Consider the following 14,023-nt stretch of genomic DNA (forward strand, 5'->3'; position numbering starts at 1 on the left):
ATAGTTCTATAAAAGCAAAGGTGAAGTAAAAATATTCTCAGATAAAAACTGAGGGAACCTGTTGCTAGCCAACTCATCTTAAAATAAGTACTAGAGGACGCTGAAAGCAAGTGACACCCTACAGTAATCTGAAGCAAGACTTGCCAGTAAAGGTAGTTGTGCAGGTAATTAATTATGATGACTTTATAACTGCGTTTTTCCTCTTAACTAATTTAAAAGCAATTGCATAAAACTAGGTGTAGCATTGTACTGTTAGGCCTATAACTTAGAGAAATGTAATCTACTTGACAATAACAAATGAGTGGGAAGAAAGCTGTGCTGAAATAAGGAAATAACACCGGCTAGTAACTTGAATCCTTAAGGAGAAATGCAGATTAAAAAGGAAGGAAATTCTGACGTGCTAAACGAGGCATGCGGCCCTCTGGCTGCGAGTTTGACTTGCTTGTGCTACAACATGGGTGAATCTGGAGGGTATTATGCTAAGAGAAATAAGGCAGTCACAAAAATACAAATACTGCATGGTTCCACTTATATGAGGTACTTGAATCAAAATTATGAAGACAGAAAGTAGAATGGTGGTTTCCAGGGGTTGTGGGGAGGGGAGGATGGGGAGTTATTGTTTAATAGATATAGAGTTTCAGATTTACAAAATGAACAGAGTTATGGGAATGGACCATGGTGATGGCTGCACAACAAGGTGAATGTATTTATTGCCACGGAACTGTACACTTAAAAATGGCTACTATGATGGGAAAAAAAGTGCTGTGGGGTCACTGACACTCAGGCTGGTGAAACAGTTCACACAGCTGTCATTGATGAAGTGTCTGCTACTGCACTTAAGTCTCGCATGACCTCGTGGCAGAGGTTGAAGATTAATGCCCCAGTATTGTAGATGAGGAGAGACGTCCAGGTGGCACTGGAGGTACATCGGTAGCTTAGCAAGAAACTGATCCAGCAGGTTGCATTCATTCTGGTTTTTATTTTTATTTTTTTAAAATATATTTTATTGATTTTTTACAGAGAGGAAGGGAGAGGGATAGAGAGTTAGAAACATCGATGAGAGAGAAACATGGATCAGCTGCCTCCTGCACACCCCTGTGGGGATATGCCCGCAACCAAGGTACATGCCCTTGACCAGAATCGAACCTGGAACCCTTCAGTCCGCAGGCCGACGATCTATCCACTGAGCCAAACCGGTTAGGGCTGATTTTTACTTTTTATTCTCTGTATCTTACGATGTTTTGACATCTCTCAGGGGCCTTTCAGACCCAGGGAAAGCCTGTCCCTCCCAGGGCTAATTCCTGGGGAAGGGAGAGGGATGGACAGCTTGCCTGGAACATACCTTTCACACACAGACTGGCAGATCCAAGGCCTTTAACTTTCACACACCAAGCCAGCATTCCCCCTGCCCTAAATCACCCCACAGCCAGGAATGGGACAAGTAGAGACCAACCCTATAGCCCCAAACCCACTAAAATGATTGGAACTACCAACCCTAAACTCTTCCCTCTGGTGCCTTTGCTGAGGGAATCCCAGGAAAGGCTCTGGCCTCTACTCTCCCCTCATGCCTGCCTATTACCCTCTGACCAAACCTGGTTTTGCCCCGCTGGCCCTGTGTGGCATGGTATGTCCCCTTCTCTTGGGAAATATAGGTCATAAATTCTTCTTTCAATGGTATTGGCCTTTCTGTGTTGGCACTCAGTCACCTCCATAAATCTAAATCCTGCAGGTGTGATTTTAGAGCACAGGTCTGACAGGCTGAAACCAGAGGTTGCCCCTAGAGGTCCCGCCTTCTGAAAAGGCCATTTCCTCCTCCAGGAAGTTCCTATAATTATAGCTTCACTTAAATGTTCCCTCTGGGTCACTCCCCTCCCCCCGCCCCCCAGCTAGATTGTTATTATGGGAGTGGAGTCTTTCTACTGGGCACTTCCCTGGTGTGCCCAGACATCTCTGCCCAACCCAGCACCCTGACCCACAGGAGATCTTTGGACTCGGCGGCCTTTCTGTCTACGAGCTTCCAAAGAAACACTGTTCTTCATTTATACCATACGGGGCTGGTAATAGGTGGGTTTCGGACTCTTGTGCACAAAGGAATCGCTGCTTAGCTGACTCAAGATCTCACAGCCAGCAAATGGTTGTACCCCAGTTCCAAATGTCATATTTCCTGATTTTTACAAATCTTACCAGCTGCCCACTGCCTCTTACTTTTTTCAAAAAAGTATAAGACAATCTCTTCCCAACATTTCTCCACTCCAAATATAGAATGGTGCTGAAATGTTGCTATTATACAAAGCAGCTAAGTGACAATTCAAGACAATATAATTAAAGGCCAACATTAGTGGTTGTGACAAGTAAAATGACGTGCCTTTTACACCTTTTCGCCTTTGATTGTTTTCCTTACCTGGAATTAGCTCTCCCCCTCAGCACCTAGGAAATGCCTTTGGTCCTTTTGGTCTCCTAGTCCCATCTGATTACCTCTACTGGGTATCTTTCCTGTACCTTGTGAAGACTTTTTATAGTACAGTGAGTGGCCAGATTATGACGACCATCCCATCAGTACAATGAAGTGAATTAGTTATGCAAATAATAATAATATTAAAACCTTGTGAGTATTTGCTTAGGAAGTTTTCAATATTCAGTATTTTTGGAAGTGTCAATGAAGTACTGATGGGGTGGTCATAATAATCTGGCCACTCAGTGTAGCACCTGTAATACAGTATTGGACTTAGTTGCTTCCATGGCTGTGTCTCTCTGCTAGATTGTAAGATACTGGAATGCAAGGGTCATTCACCATAGTCTTCTAGCAGGGTGCTCAGCACATGAAAGGCATTCAGTTGTTAAGGAATAATATCCAAAACATAGAAATAAGGCAAAGGATGACTGCAAGTCCCTTCGGAATCATACCAGAGCATTATCTAACAGGCTCTCCAAAGACTTCAATTCTCTAAGAAAGTGTACCTTTTTTTGACTCTTGGTAGGGATGCATGATTGTTGCCAGGTGGAAGAGATAACCCAAAGGATGCAGTCTTAATACTTTGTAGGATATTAACCTGTTTTGTAACTAATCTAGCCAACATATTTCAGCATCTGGCTTCAGTACCTACACGTATTCAGTCTTTTGAATACTCTGAACTAGTGTTATCGTCCTGCTGCTTCCTTCATGAAGGAATTAAATAAATCTTTTTTTTAAAATATATTTTATTGATTTTTCACAGAGAGGAAGGGAGAGAGATAGAAAGTTAGAAACATCGATGAGAGAGAAAAACATCGATCAGCTGCCTCCTGCACATCTCCCACTGGGGATGTGCCCGCAACCCAGGAAAATGCCCTTGACCGGAATCAAACCTGGAACCTTTTAGTCCGCAGGCCGACGCTCTATCCACTGAGCCAAACCGGTTTCGGCTAAATAAATCTTTGACATGTGCTCACTTTATATTTGGGTGACCTGTCATGCTTTCAGTTTTTAAAAATTACACTTTGATAGTTTTGGACGCCCCACCAGGAGTCCACAGAGACTCACCTGTCAGAGCCAATTAAGTTGTGTTGCTTTGTGGACTGTTTAACGCATCTTTTCTTGGCTCCAGAATGAATCCCAAGTGGAAACAGAACTTTATTTTCATTAATTCTCTGATTCCATGTTTTTTACTTTATTTCTGGTTCTTGGTCATCTGTTAGTTCTTTCATGATTTGGACTCTGTACTTTCCCATAACTGGGCCCAGGGACTGGTGTATAATGGACCACTAAGTCATCCTCTCTGAGTGGCAAGAGAACACCCTATGTAAACATAGCTTTGTAAGTGGCCAGTAAATTACTTCCCACTGGTGGGGGCAATAATCTGATTATATTTTTTATCTACTTGGTGATTTCTGTTGAGATTTATGGGGATCTATTCTCTGCTGAGTGAGTGATAACAGATCATTTGTTTTTGTTTATTTGTCTACTTGTGAACCCAAATTAATTAGGAATATGTCTTGTCATCTGGACTGACCAGTTTTTGTTTTCTTTTGACCAATGGCTGATGCTGTAAAATTGAAGCTATAGGCTCTCTGGTGTTTGTGTGGCCGTAATTGGGAAAGCCTTCACTTCCATATATATATATGAAGTATTTTCTTACCCATGGAGGCATTCATAAATTAGATGACAGTCTCTTAAAATAGTTCTGATTGGTTTATAGAGACAGTGTTTTCATAAATCTAGTGCTCCCAGAATTCCCAGAAAATATAGAAAGAGAACTTCTAATATAGCATGGGGCAAAAGTAGGTTTACAGTTGTGATTACACAAAACAGTTTATTCTTGTATTATTATTATTTATTATTTATTGTATTATTTCCATATGAGCATCTGTAAACCTACTTTTGCCCCACTCTGTATTAAATGTAATAAATAGTCATTTAAAAAATATCCTTATCACAGAAACTGCTAGTTCAGAAGCAATTTCCTATAAGAAACCAAGTTCATGTAATTAATGTGAATCTTTGAACAAATCAGACTGGCTCAACAATGTCCTATTCTCTCGTGGGCATTTAAGGAAACCCTTTCTCTTTCTTCTTTATATAGATTCCTCTAACATATAATTTAGTAGACTATACATTTGTAAAGTGAGATGAATTGTTTCTTAAATGTTCTAACTGACCCCTCCGAATTCAGGAACAAATATTTCTACTGAGTCTTTTAGTTTCGTGGTAGAGAACAGAGAGAGAATATGCCCCAATTCATTTAATATGGTCAATATACCATACTAGGCAAAGCAGTGTAAGAAAATAAAATTATAGGCTGAGCTCATTCACTCAGAGATAAATTCAAGTTAACTTTATCCTCCAAATGAAAGGATGGTTTAAGTCTGGAAATTCTATTAATGTAATTTGCTAGATTAACAGAATAAAGAAGACAAACAAAATAGAATCATTAATATATGCAGGGCCAGAAAGATAAATTTTAACATACACTCTGGATTTATTTTTTTAAAGCAATTCTTAGAAGACAGACTACAGAGTACTACTTCCCAATCGATCAAGGGCTGTACAAAGGTGCTGGTTTTCACTATTTCTATTCAATGCGATACCACATTCCAGGACAGTTTAATAAGATCAGGAAAACAGGAAAGAAGAATAAGAACTTAAAAAGAAAATCATCAACATTCAAAGAAAATATGATTGTCTCCATAGAAAGTCCAAAAGAATCTACAAATAAAGTCTTAGGGGCTAGTGAAATAATTTGATTATGTTATTGGGACATAAAATCAATATTAAAAGCAATTGCATTGCCTGGCCGGTGTGGCTCTGTTGGCTGAGCATCATCCCATGCACCAGGAGGTTGCTGGTTCAATTCCTGGTCAGGGCACATGCTTGGGTTTCAGGCTCAATCCCCAGTGGCGGGCATACAGGAGGCAGCTGATCAATATTTCTCTCTCATCGATGTTTCTATCTCTCTCTTCCTCTCCCTTCCCGTCTCTGAAATAAATAAAAACATATTTTAAAAAATTAATTGCATTAATATACCCTAGCACCAGAAAAATCAGTGAGGAAAAATGATTTTAAAACAATACATTTGTTTAAAATGTTGAATTACTATATTGTACACCTGAAATAATATAACCAATATAAGATTGTATACTGAAACTATACTGAAACTAAAAAAAAAAAATAGTTTTAAAAAGCCTATACATTTGCAATAAAAATATGAAATACCTAAGTATCCAAGAAATCCAAGGTCTTTATGGAAGAGATTATAAACCTTCAAGATGCCCTAAATAAAACACATTTGTAAACAGAAAGACTCAATAGCAAAGATTCTCAGAGCAGTTGAGATCATGTTCCCTGACATATGTTGTCAGTTTGGCTCAAATAAACTCTTATAAAAATTTTTTAAAAATAGCAAAATCCTCCCTCCCCCAGTTGATTCATGTACCTTGTGCAAAAGTCCATCAAGGTCATGAAACTAAACCACAAAGAACTATCACTGCACACCCAGTGGAACCATAGAAATTCAGAAATCTGACACTATCCAGCAGAGATGAGGATGCAGAGCAATGAGACTGCTCTAGGTTGCCATTCAGAGCATAAATCCATGGGACAATTTGGCAATAATAAAAACGACAAAATGTGTAAACATTATGACAAAACAGTTACCTTCTTGCTACCTAAGACTCACAACATTTACACATGAGAACATATTCTAGAATGTTCAGAGAAGCAATGTTTATGTTAAAAAAAGTTGGAAGCTACCTAAATGCCCATCAAAAGGATTATAGGAAAATCAATTATGTTACATCTATTAAATAGGATTCTGTACAGCAGCGAAAATGACTGCACTGGTCAACATGGAGGAAACTCATAAATATAATGTCGGTTTACAAAGTAACCTACAGAAGATTTCATACAGGAGAGTCCATAAACATATATGAACTTTTAGAAACATACAAAATAATACCAGCATTACTTGGAGATACATATACACGAGGAAAACTTATTTTAAAATGCCTTAAGATGACATACATACAATTCAAGCGAATGGATACTTCTGAAGGGCAGGGAGGTTCAGTCAGGGAGGGAGATTCAGGAGATTTCAAACGTCATTGATAATGTTTAATTATCATTGATAATTTCTTAAGCTGGAACATTGATTATGGTGTTCTTTATACTTTATGTCTTAGAAGATATTTTTTAAAAATTGCAACCAACAGTCAGTAGGTGGCAGGAAAAGCTTGGTATCTGCAGTGTCTAAAAGAAGAAACCGGGTTTTTCTTCCCTTAATCACACCAAAGCAATGCCTCCTTTAATGTCCCTGTGGTCACACATCACTCTTAAAATTAAAATGAATTAGCTAAAACAATTATTTTCTTTTTTCATATGCACTTGCATTCTGGTATTCATTGTTCTTAATCACTTTGGTCTTTCTTTCAAAACGTATTTAACTTTCCCATGGGGCAGCTCTGGCTTTTATTCTCCTGGCGTTACTACTGCAATGCTTAAGTGAACTGGGTTTGCACTGAAGGTTCATGGTAACAGAGGGTTATTCCAGCATACTTCACACACACACACACACACACACGCACACGCACACGCACACGCACACACACACAGTAAAGCTTTAGCCTTCACATCACTGTTCCTTACCTTCTCCCTCTCCTTGGATGCAGACCACCAACCATATTCTGAAATCTGCTTTCATATTCACTCACAAGAACTTTCTTCTTTTTTTTTGGTCCCCAAGTTCCATGGAAATAAAACATTTATTCTTTAGAGCAACTAAGCAATGCAGACTAGCAACTAGCTCAGCAAAAAGATCCACCTACATGTTTCCAAAGTAATACAGCAATCTTCTACCTAACACATATTCTAGCTTTCCTCTAAAACAGAGTTGAAAATTGGGGGTCAGGGTCTGAATCTGGCCAGCACATGTGTTTTGTGGGGCCACAAGCTATTCAACATGTTTTTTAATTTGTCAAAATTCAAAATCAAGAGAGCCATGCCTGATGTGGCTCAGTTGGTTGGAGCATCATCCCATACACCAAAAGGTCACTGGGTCGATTCCCGGTCAGACATATGCTCAGGTTGTAGGTTTAATCTCTGGTCAGGGAACATGTAGGTAGCAGCTAATCGATGCTTCTCTCTCTCTCTCTCTCTCTCTCCCTCTCTCTCTCTCTCTCTCTCTCTCTCTCTTTCCCTTCTTCTTTCTCTAAAATCAATAAAAGCATGTCCTTGGGTGAGGATTTAAAATCAATCAATAAGAGAGAGAGAGATCACAGAAAATTGAAATCTTACATTTCTTTTGAAAAATCAGAAATTCTGGCAATACCATTGGAGCAGAGCAGGCCGCCGGCATCTCCGGAAGGAACCTACGCAGATCACCCTTGGCTGTTGCTTGTTTGGTTCTAAATGATGAGAAAACATGCCCTCTTATGTTTCTTAGGGTTTATTTCTTTTAGGCAACCAATATGACCACACCTTTTTTTTTCTCTTAATCTTCACTCGAGAATATTTTTCCATTGATTTTTTTTTAGAGAGTGGGAAAAACAGAGAGAAACAATGATGTGAGAGAAGCACATCGATTGCCTCCCACACTCAGGCCTGGGCCAGGGAAGAGCCTGCAACCAAGTATGTACCCTTGACAGGAATTGAACCTGGGACCCTTCAGTCCTCAGGCCAATGCTCTATCCACTGAGCCAAACCAGCTAGGGTGACCATACCTTTTATTCTCTTTTAATAAACTGACTTTCTCTTAAAATTTTATGCTAAACCTAAACCTTATATAATTATGACAAATTTCAGACCAAAACGTGACTTGATTAAATTTGTTAGAAACTCCCTACTGTCTTGCAGGACAGAACTGGGGTTTCCAGATACGTGTCTCAAATGTAATATAAGCCACAGTAGACAAAACAGCGTGAACTTTTCCGTTCAGTCCCATTCGGCCACTGTTATATAAATATGACCTTAACACTGAAGTCCTTGAAGTAATTTGATTTAGTGTTTAGCTTGAGAGCTATCATAATCCTATCTTTTAGCTCCCTGACATTTAAAATGCCTCTTCACACAGCGGGAAAGGGTCACTGGTTAGCCCAGCAGGATTCAGGCAGCGTAAGCACAGGCGCCAAAGCTTTTCTCCTCCCATGATTCCAGGTGTTGACTCAGTGGATAACCTTCACTGTTATCTTGCCTTCACCCTCTCACGGTTCTAGGCATAAATATAATCTCTACATGTTGTATTTACATAATAGATCATTCTCTCAGTCAAATAAATGAATTACTGCTAAAGGTGTAAAGAGTTAACAAATATGATTATCTTCTGGTTTGGGTAAGTGGTTTGGAGTTTGGATTTCCAAAGCCCAATTAAGGTTCTTGGGGGTAAATGCTGAGGTTGATCCTAAACATCCATTCCACCTCCGATGATTAGGCTCTGAATCCACATGGCAGTTCCAGACTCGTTGCCTGTGATTGGCTTAGGCCTGGGAGTGTGACTTAGTTCTCACACTTGCGATGAAAGGTGAACTCTGGGAAAGTTCTTCTTTCCCCTAAGAGAGAGTCACAGGAGACAGACTTCTGGTTAAATGTGGTAGATTGGAAAAATGCCTCTTAGCCAACTGAAACTTCATTAAAATGCTTAGAAGGCCTGGCCAGTGTGGCTCACCCAGCCAGTGTGGCTTGCCCAGTCAGTGTGGTTTGCCCAGCCAGTGTGGTTCGCCCAGCTAGTTTGCCTCTATGGTTGACCTATGAACTAACTAGGAGGTCATGGTTCGATTCCTGATCAGGGCACATGCCCAGGTCACGGGCTCGATCCCCAGTAGAAGGCGTGCAGGAGGCAGCCGATCAATGATTCTCTCTCATCATTGGTGCTTTTCTCTCTTCCTCTCTGAAATCAATAAAAATACATTTTTAAAAAGGTAAAATAAAATGCTAGAAGAGGGATTAAAAACAGTATACATTCATAAGGGCAAAATTATGAGAAGAAAGACAAATTTTGGAAGGCAGGAGAGAGATAGATGAGTGATAACTGACTTAATGAACCCAAGAAAGCAGAAACCTAAGCCAGCAGCGGAGAAAGCCCTCAGTCGACCAGCACTGCAGAACACCAGAAATGCCAGCAGTTGAAGGCACTGGACACTAGTGAAATGAGGGGTGCCTGTCAGGATAACAGCAGGGAAACTTTGTAATGTCAGTATAACAAGTACTAGACACCAGGTTTCTTTTCCTCCTCTAAGAAAAGACTGTATTTCTTGACTGAAGGGGTCCATTTGTCCGCACCCCCAAAGCCCAGTGAGACACAAACAGGAGTTTGCAGCCAGGAAAGTAAGGGTTTATTAATTAAGGACATGGCACAGGTGAACTAATGCTCAAAGACCTGGCTCCCTGATGGCTTCCAGGGGATGGGTTATATAGGGGAAAGACAACATTAATCATGGTGACTAAAGGGGTAATTGATCGTTGTATCTGGTGTTGATGTGAGCCATGGAGTCATTCTGATTTTGCAAGGATGTTTTTGATGGGATCATTCTGCTTTCCTGGGTCCAGAGCTAAAACACAACTGAGATATTATTTTTAGTTTGAAAACTCTGTCTCTGCATTTAATAGACCCAAGAGCTTGTTCCTAAGACTACAGGATGCTGACCAGAACCTCACTGTCCCGAGGGCTTGATGATTAAGCAAGGGAGAGAGTGGTGGGTGAGTCAGGGTGCAGCGTGAGGTCAGTTTGAGTCATAAAGGGGGGGGAAATCAAAATAAAAGGCCAGATTAAAGAAAAGAAGGTTTCTGCATGGTTATAACTAGAGTTTCATCCTCTTGAGATATTAAAACAAAGGGACTCTGCCCCCTTCTAAGGATGGGGAAAGGCGGAGGCTGCCATGTGACATGTGGAGTAAGAATTACATTAAATGATGACACCTTTCCCCAAGGCAGGGTAAAGTGAATCAGGCACTTGCCCTGGGCATAAAATTTAAGGGAGTACCAAAAAACTCAGAAATCAAGGTAACATTTATTTACGTCAATCCACATTTTTATGATTTCCTTTGCTTACTAAATCCTTCATCTCTGATCTTATGTTATCACTTTCCTTCTTAAGTGCATCGTTTAGAAGTTACTATAGTGACGGTTTCTTAGTTAACTCCTAGGTTTTGTTATCTTTTTGTTGAGTGTCTTTATTTTACCCTGATTTTGAATGCTAATGCTAATGCTACAGGGCTCACAATTCTAGTTGGCTAGTTTTCTCTAAGCACTTTGAAGATATTATTCCACCACCTTCTGACTCATTTATGTTCAGTCTAAATGTCATGTTTTTGCACATGATCTGTCTTATCTCTCTTCTTGTTTTTGAAATTTTTTTCTTTAGTGTTCTGCATTTTCATTGTGGGCGGGTTTCTGTCCTTTTTCACAAGAGTAGTCTTTATTACATGCTTAAGTGAACAATCACTATTACATTACCTAGTCAGTGCAATATTAAACCATGTGCTTTCTCACCTCCCCTTTTTACATAGCATAAATGCAATCAATATTGGGGAGTAACATGCTTGTTTTAAAAGCATTCTTTGAAACGGTTCAGGACTGCACTATTAAATTTCATGTTTATCTTTGTGGTACCTAATTTGAACAACATGTAATAAGACATTATTTTTGAAAGGAATACTTTTGGGGGGAAAAATATCTGACCAGAATCTCTGACCAAATCTGAACTACCACCCTGTTCTCTAACAAATGCCTAACAAAAGAGAGGGAATGATGTACTCGAAACAGATTTTATGATAGTTTATATTTGCACATAAATTCTGCCACGCTATTCAGTACCACCAAAGTGAAATTCTCTAATCTTTTGTTGAAAATGAGAAGACCTGTCACCTGTTCCCAGCGAAACACTGATTGTTCTACAAAATCAGGTGATTTAGTCAGCTAGGAACTGAAGTGTGAAACATGGTCTTTCCAGGCGGAGAATTCATCAAATAAAGACCATTCTAGGAATATAATAATACTGAAGAAAATAGGAAGGCCAAGCAGAATGACCACCATGAAAAACTGACAAAAGCTCCAGGGAACGCTGCTAATGAATGTGCCAGTGTCTTGAAGCCAAGAAAGTTTACCTACATCTACTGGTTTTCTGTTTTCCCACTGACTGATATCACAGTTCTTCACTAAAAGGGCTTGTGGGAAAATTAGAGGGAGGTAAAGGAATTTTCTCCATTACTTTTATTTTCTACCTGAACTCTTTACAGTCCAGCCCAGAATCAGGAAAGCTTAGCTTGTGTTCCCAGCTGCAGTCATCAGTCCATTGTGTGTGAGTCTGCATGGCCCATGGGCAATGCAGCTTCCAGGAACATGGGCAAATGCAAGGGAGCAGGAGCACAACCAGGGGAACAAGAGAGAAATGGGAGAGCCAAGAGAGAGAATTCCTTTGTCTGGGGATTTTATCCTTCGAAGTTTTGTACCCTTGCAGTGGCCCTGCCACACATCCAATTATCTTTGTTTCCAGGTTAGACTGACAGGCATCTTCCCTTTGTCACCCTGACTTCACTCTGCATGCCCCCATCTCCCCTTTGTGGACCCTTCCCCCAGTGATTTGCAGGGAATGAACTGGTGGTTCCTTGGGGAGTATGAAGTTGCAGCTTCCTGGTGACCATATACCCAGATGGCCATGCGTACTTATAATGTCTGGCCTCCCTTTTGCTCCTTTCCTATTATTAATAACTAGCTAATTAAAACAATAACAAAGAGACAATTTGTTACATTGTGAAAGGCCAATGCCTGGCTTCAGAACATGTACGTGTTTTGTACTGTGATGAATTAGAAGTTACCATCTGAACTGTTTACTTAGAAAATAGAAGTTTGGCCATTTGAAATAATTTTACCCAGCAGAACTAGTCAGCTTAGTGATGTATTTTTGGACTACTTTTGAGAAAAAAAGAATGTTCCCAGCCTGTGTTTCTCAGTGGTTGAGCATTGACCTAAGAACCAGGAGGTCATGGTTCAAATCCTGGTCAGGGCACATGCCTGGGTTGCAGGTGCTATCCCCAGTGTGGGGTGTGCAGGAGACAGCTGATCAATTATTCCCTCTTATCATTGATGTTTCTATCTCTCTCTCCCTCTCCCTTCCTCTCTGAAATCAATAAAAATATATTAAAAATAAAAAATCTCAGATAAAAATTATACTCCTGCATGTTTGAGAACCTTCTAGAATTTTAATGTATATGTGGACAAGAATCACTATTATTCATCTCAATAACCTCTCTCTCTATCCCAATACCTTATATGTAGCATATACTCTGGGAATGCTTTTAAATAAAAATAGAACATTAAATGTATAGTTCAAAACACACAATAATACATTAGGCTGGACCATGCAAAATTATTTTTTGTAGGTCAAAACAGTTGAATAGCAGTTATTTCTTTGGTTCAACCTAATATTTGTTAGGGAAAGTGAAAAATAGTCTTGCCAATGGTCTCAACTGAACTATAAGATGTCAAATAAATTAGCCCTTTTGGTTTTGAATTTTCTGGAGAGCATATGGAAACTAATTAAACATATAATTCAAGTCTTAAGTTATAAATTCCTTAACTCTAAACTAAACTATAAAAATTAATAGCATAATATGAGCTTGCAGAAGGTTCTAAAATTTTTATTATAAGTCATGAAAGCATTGGACTCAAAGAGAGCACTGGATTTTTACATCTTCAAATGTCTTAAGTGAATTAATTGAATGCACTTTAATCTTTTTCACGTTCTTAAAATTTTCTATAGAAACCACTCACAAATTATAAAAAGAAAAGTCTAATAAGTCGACCCAAACACAGAAGAAGGTGGAAGTTAATGTTCTTAAATACAGGTTCCATCTTGTTGATCCCTTATACTAGCTTTTTAGTGGTTCCTATTACCCAAAGACCAATTTTGTTAATTTATCATTCGAATTCCTTCAAAATCTCACTCTAAGCTATCTAGTCAATGTGCCATCTTTACTCCTCAAAGCAAGTTGCCAAATTGGTTTACTTACCATCTTCTTCCTCACTTCTTTGTTTTTCTTCTGCCTAGAATGCTCTTTTATCAGTTGCTTTAGAGTTTATAGTATACATCTTTAATTTATCACAGTCTATCTTCAAATAATATTATTAAATTTCACATACGGTATCAGAATATATAACAGTATTTCCATTTTTCCTTTCCTGACCTTTGTGATATTATTGTCATACATTTCATATTCACATGTTATAACCCCCACAATAGATTTTTAAAAAATATATTTATTTTCATTTATTTCAGAGAGGAAGGGATAGAGAGATAGAAACAATGATGAGAGAGAATCATTGATTTTCTGCCTCTTGCATGTCCCCTACTGGGGATTGAGCCTGCAACCCAGGCATGTACTCTTGACTGGAATTGAACCTGGGACCCCTCAGTTCTCAAGCTGATGCTCTACCCACTGAGTCAAACCAACTAAGGCCACAATAGATTTTTTAATTTATGCTTTAAAAAAGTTATTATCTTTTAAAGATATTTTAAAAATAAGAACAATATTATTTCCATTTACCCACATATTTACTATT

Source organism: Myotis daubentonii, chromosome 2 (genome assembly GCF_963259705.1).
Source record: "Myotis daubentonii chromosome 2, mMyoDau2.1, whole genome shotgun sequence".
NCBI lineage: Eukaryota > Metazoa > Chordata > Mammalia > Chiroptera > Vespertilionidae > Myotis > Myotis daubentonii.